This window comes from Rosa chinensis, chromosome 1 (genome assembly GCF_002994745.2).
Source record: "Rosa chinensis cultivar Old Blush chromosome 1, RchiOBHm-V2, whole genome shotgun sequence".
NCBI classification, from domain to species: Eukaryota; Viridiplantae; Streptophyta; class Magnoliopsida; order Rosales; family Rosaceae; genus Rosa; species Rosa chinensis.
The window spans coordinates 23,230,086-23,244,567 of NC_037088.1; the positions used below are offsets into that span (position 1 = coordinate 23,230,086).

A 14,482-nucleotide genomic window follows, 5' to 3' on the forward strand; every position below is an offset into this window, starting at 1 on the left:
TTGATTCGATTCAAAGCTTCAAACCCAGAAAATCTCGTATCTAATCAGAGATTCATGGCCTACGGCCGAAGTTCGATTAGATTCTAACCCAGAACTCTTCGCCTCTCGACCTCTTCTTTGAAGTTCGTTTCGATTCAAATCTTCAAACCCAGAAATCTCGTATCAATTCATTCGATTCATGGCCTACGGCCGGTGAGTTTTCTCTCTCGTATCAATTTTGGTAGATTTGAGTTTTCTCTTTGGTTAATCTTTCGATTCTAGACTGAGTAATCTCAAAATTGTAATGGTTTTACTTTTTTGCATCTTGCTGCAGTTAATCACTTAATCTCAAGTGGAATCAGTCTCTTTGAAGTGGAATCTTGATTTTTTACTTGTATATGTGAGTTCTAAACCTGTGAGTTGGGACTCTTTCTTAGTTTCTTAGTTTCTTTACTAATTTATTCTGGGTTTCATGGTTTCTTAGTTTCTTTACCAATTTGTGCTTGCAGGAACAGGAGGACGAGGACTAAGAAGCAAAGTGACTGCACAACTGAAGGTATAATTCATATTATGCAAAGTGACTGTATGAATGTTCATCACTTGTATTTGACTTGAGAGTTTGTTACTGTAATTACTAATTTTCAAGAGGTTTAGGTAATGAAAATGTTATATGTTATTGTTTTCTGTTTTCTGTTTAGGGTATGGTTTTATTGTGTTATTGTTTTCTGTTTAATGTTTTTGTGAACTGTTTTCTGAACTAAGATGTTTGTTTGTTTCATTTCTTTCTTCTTCTTTTTTGTAGCTATGGGTACTCAAAGTGCTAACCTCAGTCAAGCTAGTAGCTCTAGCCCTTCAATAAGTTCTGCACCTAATATGACGAGTACTGCAGCTTTAGATCATTCCCCTTTAGGACAACCACCCGTAGGTCAAACACTCCCACCTTTAGGTGCTTCTGGTTCAGGTGTTGAATCTGAACCGTCCAACTCACAACCTCAGGGATCAGCTACTGCTGGGCAGAAAAGAAAAGAGCCTGCTAACAAGAGCCCTCTGTGGGCTCATTTTACTACATGTAAACACCCAACCTCAGACCAAATAGATACTTGTTGGTGCACTTGCAATCATTGCAATGAGAGAGTGTTGTGTGACAGTAAAAAGAATGGGACAAGCTCAATGTGGGCACATACTAGGAAATGCATTAGTTGTCCTCTACATGCAGGAACTGATCCCAAGCAAGCTAAATTGAATAGGGATAATGTGAGTGGAGGAGCCACATACCATAAGTATAGCCGACCGAGGTGTGATGATAGGTGTATCGATATGATTATCAAGGATGAGCTCCCTTTTAGGCAGGTAGAGAAGGAGGGATTTATAGCTTTTTGCAAAGAGTTACAACCTCAATGGCCAGGATTGAACAGAAAGCAGGTTGCCAAGGGTGTGTTAGATAAGTTCAATTTTGAGAAGGCTGCTTTATTGAGTCAATTGAAGGCAAATGAGACTAGGATTTCCATTACCACCGACACCTGGACATCGATCCAGAATATAAACTATTTGGTACTTACTGCCCACTTTATGGATAATGATTGGAAATTGCACAAAAGGATCATCAACTTTTGTACAATTACTAGTCACAAAGGGGACGAGATTGGAAGGGTAGTAGAGCAATGTTTGAGGCAGTGGGAGATCATTAAAGTGTTTACAATCACAGTAGACAATGCTAGTGCTAATGACTTAGCTGTGGAGTACATGAAGCGAAGGTTGAGGAGTTACAAGACTTTGATGTTTGACGGAGAGTTTATACATTTAAGATGTGCATGCCACATTATAAATTTGGTAGTTAGGGATGGTCTGAAGGAGTTACAAGAAGGGATTGCTGCTATATGGAACTGTGCCAAGTATGTTAGGAGTTCATCAAGTCGTCTTGACAAGTTCAGGGAGTTTGCTGTTTTGGAACAATGCAGGGCAAATGCCAATGTTCCATTAGATGTAGTCACAAGATGGAACAGCACATACCTTATGCTTGAAGCTGCACTCAAGTATGAAGCTGTGTTCGGCAGAATGGCTGATGAAGATTGCCATTTTAAAGCTTATTTCGAAGAAACAGATAGAAATGGTAAAAGCAGGGTTGGACCACCATCTAATGCGGACTGGAGGAATGCAGAAGCGTTTTGTTTGTTTTTGAAGAAGTTTTATGAAGCTACTGTGAAGCTTAGCGCTTGGAAAAAGATCACTGCAAATATACTATTGGTTGAAATGGTAACATTGCAGACTGAGATTGACAAGGCTGTCATTGCAGAAGACCCTGTTTTGAAGAGGGTTGCCACTTCAATGAAGACCAAGTTCAACAAATATTGGGGAAGCTTTGAAGTGGTGAACAAGATCATCATGATAGCTAATGTTCTTGACCCAAGATACAAGCTGCAGTGGGCTAAAGTAGCAATGGAAAAGGTCAATGCAAGCTATGAGACAATTCATTCAATACAAGGGAACTTGAAGACAATATTGCTGAAGATGTATGATGAATACAAAGGCAATGAGGCCAGCAACCAAGCTGAACGGTGCATGGGAGAAGATTTTGGATTGGACGGGGATGACATGGAGAGCCTTGATGAAGTCAGCAAGCAAATAGCAAGGGAGAGGATGGCGGAGCAGTCACAATGCATACGAAATGAGGTTGATCAGTATTTATCGGATAGGTATGTTAGCCTCCTTGCAAAGAATTTTGAAATTCATAAGTGGTGGAAGGCCAATGAGTTAACCTATCCAGTCCTATCAAAGTTAGCAAAGGATGTTTTTGCTGTTCCTTGCTCAACAGTGGCCTCGGAGAATGCATTTAGTTTGGGATCAAGAGTGGTGGATCCTTTTAGAGCTTCATTGACACCAAAAATGGTGGAAGCCATTGTTTGCACTTCGGATTGGTTAAAATCTGACCCCCCAAATTTGTACAAAGATCCCACTGAAGATGACCTTGAAATGTACCACACTTTGGAGGAACTTGAGAGGGGTAAGCTACTCATATTTTCTGCTTATTTATTTTATGAATCATGATATTGTTTTTAACCTCCTCTTTGTTATTTTGCAGAGAATGCTTTTAATCAAGGAGTGGCGGGAACAATGACCAATACCAGCTCTACACAGTCACAAACTACTGCCTTGCTGCCCTTGCAGCCTACATCTTGAGCTTTCAGCTTTCTTGTTCATTGATTGAAATTGCAGAAACTACCTAAATTCTTCTTCATTGAGTGATGAATGATTGATGAGATGAACTGTGAATTGATGGGATTAATTATTGAACTGTGAATTGATGAGATGAATTATTGAACTGTGAATTATTGAATTATAATTTGTATGAACTATGAAGTGATGATTGATTGATGAGATAAACTGAATTGATGAACTGAAGTTATGTATGACAGGTTTTTTGCTTATTTTTCATTTGCTTATGGTTGGGCCTTTGTTTGGAAATTTTTGACAGGTTTGAGCCTTTACAATTTCAGTTGGGCCATAGCTGAAAGCTGGCCCAATCTTAAACTCGGTTGGAGGCCCAACCAACCGATACCAACCGATACCAACCGATACCAACCGATACCAACCGATACCAACCGATACCGAGAAGTTGGTATACCGACTTTTGTGGCCGGTAATGGTAGCCTATTTTGTGTGCTAAGAGTGTCTGGTACGGTAGATGGTATTGGTCTTGAATGTCCGGTACCGAACCGAACCCACCCCTACTCACAAGGCACGAATGCAATCTTCATTTTGGTTAATCGTCTCTACAAGTACGGCCATTTCATCCCAATCACACATCCCCATATGGTGGCTGAAATCGTTGAAATTTTTCTCAAAGAGGTGTTTCGGCTCCACAACCTGCCGAAGTCTATTGTCTCCGATCATGATCCGATCTTCCTTGGCCACTTTTGGGAGGCCTTCTTCAAACTCCAAGTACCAAACTTTGCAAGAGCTCCGCCTATCATCCGCAGTAGGATGGACAGACCAAAGTGGTGAACTGGTCCCAATAATGCTACATTAGATGATTCATCGCCGATAAACCATCCTCTTGGCACGTCTTGATTCACTGGGTAGAGTGGTGGTACAACACCTCCTACCACTCCACAATCCAAATGACCCTCTTTTAGGCCCTATACGGCACTCTTCCACCTTCCATCAATTAATACCTTTGATACGCTCAAAATGAGTGTCAATTTAAACCCTGCATCGAATTGTAGTATGCGTAAGTAGGGTATCATTCTAAACCGGGGATTGAGGTATACTTCTTGTCAAAAACGTTAAACAAATTAGTATTAATCACAAAGTATAAAACAAAATATATTTACAGAATTACAAGATAGGGGATTTCGAAAGTTTGTATCTAAATCTAACAACTAAATATTATACAAGTGATCAAACAAATCTGAATCAAAGTAGAAGTATATGAATGGAAGAAGTAGAGATATAATTAACAATCATTAACACACTAAGAAGATTATCAAACATAATTTCGAATCAAACATGTCATAGAAAGAAATCAATCAAGAACAAACCATGAACGCATGCATAAGTTCTTACTACTTCCCTTAATTAGATTAACTAGATGAAAGCACCATAATTAACCCTATTAATCATGCAAAGCTAGTGAGTGATCAATTCATTGACAAAACACAATTAACGCATTAAGAACATGTGGAAGTTTGATCGATTTAAACAAAGACAACAAGTTAGAACGCTAATCTTATCATGCAAAGCTCATTGCTGATTTACCTAAGGAATTATAGATTTTCCACTTAGCAATTAAGACCTAGAATGCTAGAATATCTTAATTTGGATGCAATTACATAGTTATAATTCTAAGTTGCGCACCAAAGAACATAAACACATAAAAGCACAAAATCAACAAACAATCATAACATATTTCAAAAATTATAATCTGAAAAACCTAAACAAAACATGCTTCATGGTTATTGGAAATCAATCTTTAACATCCAAACTTCAATCAAACAAGAATTCGAAACATCCAAAATAACAAAACAAAAATCTGTTTTGAATTACAAGAGAAGAAAACCGAAATTAAACTAGAAAATGACATGGTACACTTTTGAAGATCTCAAGAACGCAAGAAAGCTTCAAAGGTGGTGGAGGATGATGAGAACCACGGCGAGGATGTGTTGATGGAGCTTGATCACGGCTTCTTGACTTGAAGAGAGGATGACGAACCTTTGAGAGAGAAAAGGTTTGATGATATTTTGAGTTGTGGAAGAGGTGAACGTGTATGGAGGGAGAGAGATGGCTGAATGGAGTGAAGGAACATTAAAAACTTCCAACATAGGTGTGTATATATAGAGGATGCTTTAGACGTCAAACCCTAGCTCTTCGTCTTCAATTCTGATTCTCCTTCCTTCTTTGTGTTGATGTAGATTTCTTCTTGAATTTTCTCATTGGTCCACATCATCATGGCTGCAATATATCCTCAAAATCAGATCAAATATAGAGTAGAGACCTTCCCAAACTCGTCCCAAAAGATATTCACATCCGAAACTCTCTTTATTTGCACAAAACCGATTTCCGGGCAGACTGAACTCCGTGCACTAAATCGGCCATAACTTCTTCTAGAAAATTGATATTTATAAACAGTAAAAATATATGGAAACTAGACATCTGTAGCTTTCCAACCATATATAGATTGCAATTTTCTGAGTTCTGAGCTGTCCTCAGGGCTCTGTCGAAATTTGACTGATCTGCACAGGCAGATTCCTAAAAACTCTCCTTTTTGGGATTTCCGAAATCTTCTTGAATCTTCTTTATTTTGCATGGCAAAACCAACTAGAATTGTTTTAGGATTCTTCCAAGACGTCTAGAAGGGTCTAGAACTCATGAGCAAGTCACATGCTTCAATCTTTGGGCCAGACTTGTCAATTGGATAATTTCAAAGCCCATTCCTTCAATTGCCGAAATTTCTTGTGCATTCTAGAACATTCTTGAGCAATCTTGAAGCCACAGCATCTCTTAGCACCACCAGGACTCCTAGTGTCATCAGGTTTCCTAGTCCAACTAGGACTCTTTCATTTCTCATTTCCGAACATCATTTTCCGAGCTCACTCCTAGTTGCATTAGGATTCCTACTTCAAATGGGATTTCCTGTTTTAGATTAGGAAAGTTTCCATTTCTCCATTTCTTTCCCATTTCTGTGCCTCATTTCCTCCTTGCCTTCATTTCCTTCATTTCTAGCTCTTCTTAGCTCATTTCCTACATTTGGAGCTCAAATGTACCTAAAATCACAAAACTAAGTCAGAAATGATATTGTTAAGAGAATAACTAAGTAAAATGTAGAGAGAAATGTACTAAAAACATAGAAAATATTTTTCCGATCAACCTTCCCAGCACGACGGCGGTACATGCAATGGATATAGCACTACGCAATCGAGATGAACTCCTCCAATCTATCGCCACCACATGACCATGTCCCAGAATCGCCTGAAATAGGATGCCAACAAACACCACACTGAGCGCGAGTTTGCAATAGGAGATTGGGTTTTTCCTTAAGCTGCATCCCTACCGACAGCGCTCGCTAATCAAGAGACCCTCGCACAAGCTAGCACCCTGGTTCTATGAACCATTCAAGATAATTGACCAGATCGGTAAGGTAGCGTACAAATTAGATCTGCAGGCATCTTTAAAGATTCACCTAGTCTTTCATGTATCTCTACTCAAACTGCGCAATGGCGATTCATACCCTAGCTCTCAGACTCTTCCGCAATTTGACAATAAGGGTGAGATCATCTAGTCACCTGACAAGGTTTCAAACATGGCTGTTGTGCTGAAGAAAGGTCGAATTGTGACTCAGTGGCTTCTGCAATGGATGGGCATGCTTAAGGAAGACGCCACTTGGGAGAAGGCCCAATCCATCGTGGCTCGTTTTCCTCAGTTTGGCAGCCGAGGTCAGTCTGCTTCTTGAGGGGGTAGGACTTGTTAGGAGTAGCTGATCTAATTACCCCTAATCTCTTTTGTACTAGCCCATTAGGCCCAGATGTTATTCTTTTGGAAGAATGATCCTGTACCATTGATGTCGTCTTCTTCTTTTGTCTAGATGGAATGTCATCTATATCATGTAATCAATCTGCCTAAAGTTGGCTATGAAAAATGATGATTAAACTTTGAATTCTTGCTTTCCTTTCTTCCTTAGTTTAGCTCCTAACACCATATTTGGTAGAGTAGACAAGATTGGATTAGGATTTCAAATAGGATTAGACTAGTCACTAGACTAGACTAGATTGGATAGGAGATGCTAATTCCAAACCAATCTTAGCATCTTGCGTTTGATGAGTAACTGACTACGATTGAATAAGGCAAAAGAAATAGCTATTATGAATTTTTTTTTTATCGGAATCCCTTTTTTCTTTGTTATTATGTACATATTTTCTTTTCTTTGTCCAAGCACTGCTATTTTTGATATGAACTCATAATATAACATTTACATAGATAATATATGTGATAAAAAAAACATATACATAGATACAAATTCAACATATGATTGAATACATCAATATATATACATGGTCCTTCTAGTGTGGGATCTTTTTTTTTACTATTTTAAGGGATAGCTTATTAGACCCACTTTTTGATCACATCTCCACCGTTCAGTTTTTAGGTCTATATGAGTAGATCACCTCTGCAAATTTTCAGCCAAATTGATAATCATTATGGCATTCAAAACTGCGATTAAAAATTATAAACATGAACGGTTCAGGTTGGATAGATTCGGTTCGTCCATTGATTTAAACTAGTTCGATACCTTAATGATTATCAATTTAGCTGAAAATTTGCAGATTTGATCTATATATTAGGACAAAAAATTGAACGGTCGAGATGCCGAAATGCGATTGAAAAGTAGCCAAAACAAGGGATCCCTTAGTGGAAGGGCCTTCTATATATGTATAAGGCCCTTATAGTGAGGGATCCTTTTTTTTTTTTTTGCCATTTTAAGAGATCCCTTATCAAACCCACTTTTTGATCACATATTCGCATCTCAACCGTTCAATTTTTAGATCACCTCTGCAAACTTTCAGCCAAATTGATAATCATTAAGACATTCATAACTGCAATTTACAATTACAAACATGAACACTTCAAGTTGGACAGATTCAGTTCGTCCTGTTGATTTAATCTCATTCGATACTTTAACGATCATCAATTTGGATGAAAATTTACATAAGTGATTTATACATTAGGATTAAAAACTTAACGGTCGAGATGCTGAAAGTGGGTCCCACAAAGGATCCCTTAAAATGGCCAAAAAAGGGTTCCTGTAGTGGAAGGGTCCTATATAGATATATAGACACACACACACACACACACACACTATTATGAATCCCTTTTTTCTATGTTATTATGTATTTTCTTTTCTTTCTCCAAGCACTGTTATTTTTTATATGAACCCATAATATGACATTTAAATAGATGATAGACGTGATAGTAAAAAAAAACATTTACATAGATACAAATCCGACAGACGATTGAATACACCAAAATATATATATATATATATATATATATATATATATATATGCATGCTTACTCACTTAAGGGACATTTTTTTAAGAGATTGTGAGAGACAAGTGTGTGTGTGTGTGTAGAGGGCCTTTCCACTAAGGAGTCTATTTGTTTGGTCATTTCAAGGGATCCTTTGGGTGACCTACTTTTCGATCACATATCGGCATCTTGACCATTCATTTCTTAGGACTCTATGATTAGATCACTTCTGCAAATTTTTAGCTAAATTGGTGAACTGTTAAGGTATCGAACTAGATTAAATCAATGGACAAACCAAATTTGTCAAACCTGAACTGTTCATGTTTGTGATTATAAATCACAGTTTTGAATGCCTTAACGATTATCAATTTTGCATGATCTAATCGTATAGACCTAACAACTGAATGGTGGAGATGTTGATAAGTGATCGAAAAGTTGGGTCAAATAATCAAACCAAAAAAAGGAATCCCTTACTGGAAGGGCCCTACACACACATATTTTAGAAAAATCAAATAAAATGACATGATCCATAGAGAAACATAGTAAGACCTATGATATATGATCTACCCTATGATCTATTACTTAGCAGAAAAAACAAATTGTAATCTCCAAATTTCATAAGAGCTATTAGCAACAACATATTTCTTACAAATACCATGATCTATTGGTAAAACTAGGGGCAGCCCTCAATATATCCAAGTAGTGCGGTCGCACGAGGCCTCCAAGTTTCAAAGAGACATACAAAGATATAGCAAATATATTTATTTGCACAAGTATCTAGAAGTGCTTATGTAATGCTCTTGGTAAAGGACTCCACGCCTTTTCTTCCTTATTCCTGGTTTGTATCTCTATTTCCTTTTTTTTTTTCGTTTCGTTTCTTTCTTTAAGTAGGTTGGTTACAGATTGTCTGCAATCACGCCTTGTCTACTACAAACAAAGTAAAAAACTCCTCCACAATTTTTATTCCTGTTTTAGGGAAACGATATTTGAGAGAGAATTGATGTGTACTTTCATTGATAATAGGGGTCTCTTTATATAGAGGATTACAATGCATAAAATCTGAACTGTACAAGGAAAGGTGATTACATTGAATGGATATCTCTAAGATTCTCTAAGATTATCTCTAATTAAAACCCTGTTACCACTAGGTCAAGTAACCTAGAGTTTGGGCCAGACACATATTTTGGATTTACTTAAACACTCCCCCTTGTGTCGCCCAAACGTCGTGCTCCTCTCGTTGCCTCATTAAAAACCTTGCTGAGTAACAAAAACCCTGTGGGACAAAAATAACCTCGGTTGAAGGGGAAAAATAGCACAACACACCATGCACGTTTAGAGACCATACATGTAGACACCTCCCCCTGATGTTTGCATCTCCCCCTTGTGTAGCCCCAACGTGGTGCTCCTCTCGTTGCCTCATTAATAACCTTGCTGAGTAACAAAAACCCTATGGGACAAAAATAACCTCGGTCGAAGGGGAAAAAGAGCACAACACACCCTTCACATTTCGAGACCATACATGTAGACACCTCCCCCTGATGACAACGGTCATGGGTGTTCGGATAACTTCCGCAAATGACGCTACCAACATGTTTCTCGAAAGTGAAATTTAGGCAATGACTTAGTAAGCAAGTCTGCCACACTGTCCTCAGATAAAACCTAGTTTACTTTGATCTTGAGGAGAGTCTGTTGTTGTTGATTATTCTTGGTACTGTCAATTTTTATGTCGCCTTGCTTCATTTGTTCAAAACAAGTAGCATTATCCTAAATGCTCGTAGGTCATCTGTGGTAGACTTCAAGCCACAATTGTTCGAACATGCGTAACTATGGATCCAATGCATATAGATTCACGAACCACTTCGTGAAGAGCAATAATCTCTGCATTGTTCGAAGATATAGCGACTAGGGTCTATTATGTAGACTTCCAAGATACTGCTATCTTACCCATGGTGAACACTTAACCAGTTTGGGAATGACTTTTGTGTGGGTCAAACAGATACCCAATATCAGCAAAACCTTCCAAAACTCATGTCTTTTTAGGATAGGGATAAAGGATGCAGGCCAATGTTGGTGGCGTTCCTGGTGTCTGATGGGTCCGAATCCATCACCACTCTGTAGGAATAGAACAAGCTCATATCAATCGTACATCTCAAGTACCGAAAGATATCTTTTACACCAATCTAATGGCGTGTTCACAACATATGAGATGTCCGGTCTTGTGCATTGAGCTAAGTACAATAATGCGCCTATTGTACTTAAGTAAGACACTTCTGCCTCTAGCACAACTTTGTCATCATCCTTCAGACGAAGAGGATCCTTTTGAGGATCAAGACTACAGATGATCATGGGGGTGCTTGAAGGTTTGACCTTGTCAAAATGCCTAAGCATCTATCAACACGATGCTCAAGTTCCAAACTGAGATATAATCATGTTTTCCCAAAATCCTTCATCTCAAACTCAGATTTCAAGTGTTCAGCGATTTCCCTTAATAGTTTAAGGGCTTCCAATGAAGATCATGTCCAACATGAACTGCGATAGAATCCGAAACTTGTTATGGAAACGCGCGGGCATATCCCTTCCCAATTAAGTAGTCACTTTAGTGAGTGTTTCAATCTTATTACAAACGCACTCCGTGGTCTAGAGCCACTTGACTTGGATAAATGAAGTCCACTATGAACCTTCATGTATATTCCGTATCTAGATCCCCATAGAGATACGTAGTGACCACATTCGGAAGCTGCATGATCATCTATTTGGAAACTACCAAACTGACAAGGTAGTGGAGTGCAATGACATCCATTACGAGAGAATATATCTCGTCGTAATCGATTCCAGGGCGTTTTGTGAGAAGCTTTACGCCATAAGGTGAGATTGCCATCTCTTTTTCTCATCACACTTTCTAACAAAGACCCATTAGTCAACAGGTTTTAAGTTAGGAGGTGTTGGCATCACTGGCTCGAAAACATTCCTCTTCGTTAGAGAATCCATCTTAACATGGATCGCATCTTTCCATTTAGAACAAATTTCTTTACGTTGGCATTCATTCATCAATAGAGCGTGGTTCGATATCATCAGACTCAATAACTCATGCGCAATGAAATGTGCGACTACATCATCAATCATGATGGAGTTTCTATCCCACGTCTCATGTACACTAGTGTAATTTTCATAGAGCTCTATATTCTCAAGAATAGGTTCTAACGTTGAGGCGTCCCCCAATGGTAACCATAATCTAGAAGATTCTTATGAGACGGATTTTGAGTGTTGATGATCAAAGGATTGGAATGTGCCAAAGTATCCTTCGAACCGACGGACCTTCAGAGTATCCTAGCTGGGGCCATGGCCTATAACACCAGAGTGCCACTCTCTTTGGTGTTGGCCCCATGCCTACCTCTGTGTAGGGTGGCGCTACGTCCTCTCGTAGGGACGTCCTTCCTTGCAGGCATGTTTGCAGCAGATATGTGTGATCTCGTCACTTTAACAGGGATCAAGAAGAGACATAGTAGGGACAGGCCACGACAATTATTGTCGTTCCTGCTGAACATTCGAGTTCTTATCTTCCCCTAACGACTGGAAGATTGTTCATCAAAGTGACATTCGCAAATCTAGAGGTAAGGAGATCGCCTAGCAAGGGCATTAAGTTGCGGATGATTGTTGGAGTCTCCAATCCAACGTAGTTGCCCATTTGTCTGTAAGGACTCATCATAGAGCGCTGTGGCGGCGCAATTGGCACGTAAGTGGCACACTTAAATATGCGTAAGTAAGATACTTGTACCCAGTCACTAGCTGTGACGCAGAGATAGATTGAGTGGAGGTGGGTCGTAGACGAATTAGCATAGCTGCATGTGATATTGCATCACCCCAAACAGATATAAGGAGATGGGTGCGCATTACCAATATCCAGACTACCATCGTAGTCGTTTCCGCGAGACCATTTGGGTGTGTTCATGGGAATATGATGTCCAACATCAGTCCCAATGCAATAACCATCGAAAGTCTTCGATGTAAACTCTCTAGAATTGTCAAGTCCAATTGACGGAATAGGATGATCCGGGGAGTGGGCCCGTTGTCATATGATATTTTCTAGGAGTGTAATATAAACAGCATTTACAAGTGGACAATGGCATAACATGTGACCAGTGTGTTTGCGTGTCAACCAACATCATGAGATATTTAAACGTCTGGAGGTTGGTTGAATCAGTCCATAGAATCCCCACGGATTCTATGTAAGAACATAATGAGTATTTTTATATCCTTTGCATAGGACGGTCTCACTCCTAATTTCCCTAAGGAACAGGCTTTGTAAAACGAGCGAGAGGCTTTAAAAGCAACAAATGAGGATTTTGGTTAGGTCTGATCGTCTGAAACGTTATTTGAAGCAAAGTTGGTGATTGTGTCATCACCTAGGGCTCTATCACCATGATGGACGCCATCCATATGGCGTCATGGATAGGGACTGTGCCAGCCCTAGGCTGGTGGTAGATAGCGAAAGTGCCAGAGGCAGCAGCGGCGGTTACACTTAGTCCAGGAATCAACTTTTTGATTCATGCTTCGTTTCGCTCGAGAGAAAGGATGTCCATGTGAAGTCTTTAGTAGACGGATCATCATATCATGACTAGGATGACCTATCATGTCGTGACAAAGCCAATATGTGTCTAAATCCAAGAGATCTTCTCTCATAACTTTATTGGATTTAATAGCTCGAATAGTGACATAGAGTCCACTAGAGAGACACATAAACTTCTCTAAGATGCGCCTTTGTTCGTAATTGTTAGAGGTATTGCAAAGGACCTCATTTTCGTTCTATACATGCGTTTTTGCATGGAATCCGTTGGCTATTCATAGGTGCGATTTGCCCTAGGAGCGTAGATAGTTTCAGTGACAATAATCAAGGTGCCATTTGGCAGGGGAACTTGGGCTATTCCATGTCCTTGAATTAATACTGATGACCTAGCCATCGTAGTCACAAAGTAATATGCTCAGAATTAAAATGGAGTCATAATGAAAAGAACTCAAAATTTTATTCATAAGCCAACGGAGTTACATCATTGTCTCTTTGACCAAAGAAAATCTAATCCAAAATGCTAGCTAATGCAAAACAATGGTAGTCTTCTAACTTCTTTCGATAAATCCAAAATAAATGTGACCAGGTAAGTAGAGAGATGTCGGTGGAGCAAAGCTCGCTTAAGTACCACTTATCTCAAAACCTTCCTAGACATCATACTTATTTTGGATGAGCCTATGTGAAGAAAAACTAAACCAATAGCATTTACTACAAAGAAGCAGCCCCAAAAGCACCCTAGGAAGCAATGCCAAACTAAGCCCAAATGTAGTTGCTTTCCTTCTTACGTTCTCATATGCAAATGCAATCTCATCTAGATTGTCTGAACTTCGACACCAAGTAACACAAAATACACAAAAAAAAAAAAAAAAACAAAAACAAAGATAAGTAGTTCTCTAGCTACCCAGTTCTTTTTCAATAAGCTTCTTCTTCACCTTAGTTTTGCTCTATGATCTGGCACACATAATGCCACCACCACCCCACCTATTCTTCATCTCAATTCCATCAACACTTCTCATATTCCACGTAAATTTCTATGTTGTTTCTCTCTTTGCAGTCTCCTTTCTTGTTGAGAAGCAAGTCTTTCTCTTTTTACCATCTGGTACATCTTTATTCTTACTAAATAACTCTAGCTAGTCATAGATGGTAATTATATCCACAGACTGAAGAATCCTTTGGACCCATGTGCTTGACTTGCCTGCTTGAATATAATTGTTAGAAGTGTGTTTTTAAAACATGGTAAATAAAATACATTACTTTCAAAGGACGTAGTGTCTGACAGTATTTCCAATGACAGAATTTGAACAAATACTAATGTCAATGAAGTACAAAACCCCAAATTTTCCAATGAGAACTGAATAAGAATTTTTTTTTACAGAAATCGATGGGTGAAAAGGAGGCTATTTTGAGATACACTCAATG

The 14,482-nt window shown here is 38.9% G+C and overlaps 1 long non-coding RNA gene across 1 annotated transcript; it reads left to right on the forward strand.

The window, feature by feature from the left end:
- On the forward strand, nucleotides 1-936 carry LOC121051306. Its single transcript, XR_005805460.1, has 4 exons — nucleotides 1-192; nucleotides 314-379; nucleotides 489-535; nucleotides 782-936. It is a non-coding gene; the product is annotated as an uncharacterized LOC121051306 (long non-coding RNA).
- The last annotated feature ends 13,546 nt before the right edge of the window (nucleotides 937-14,482 follow it).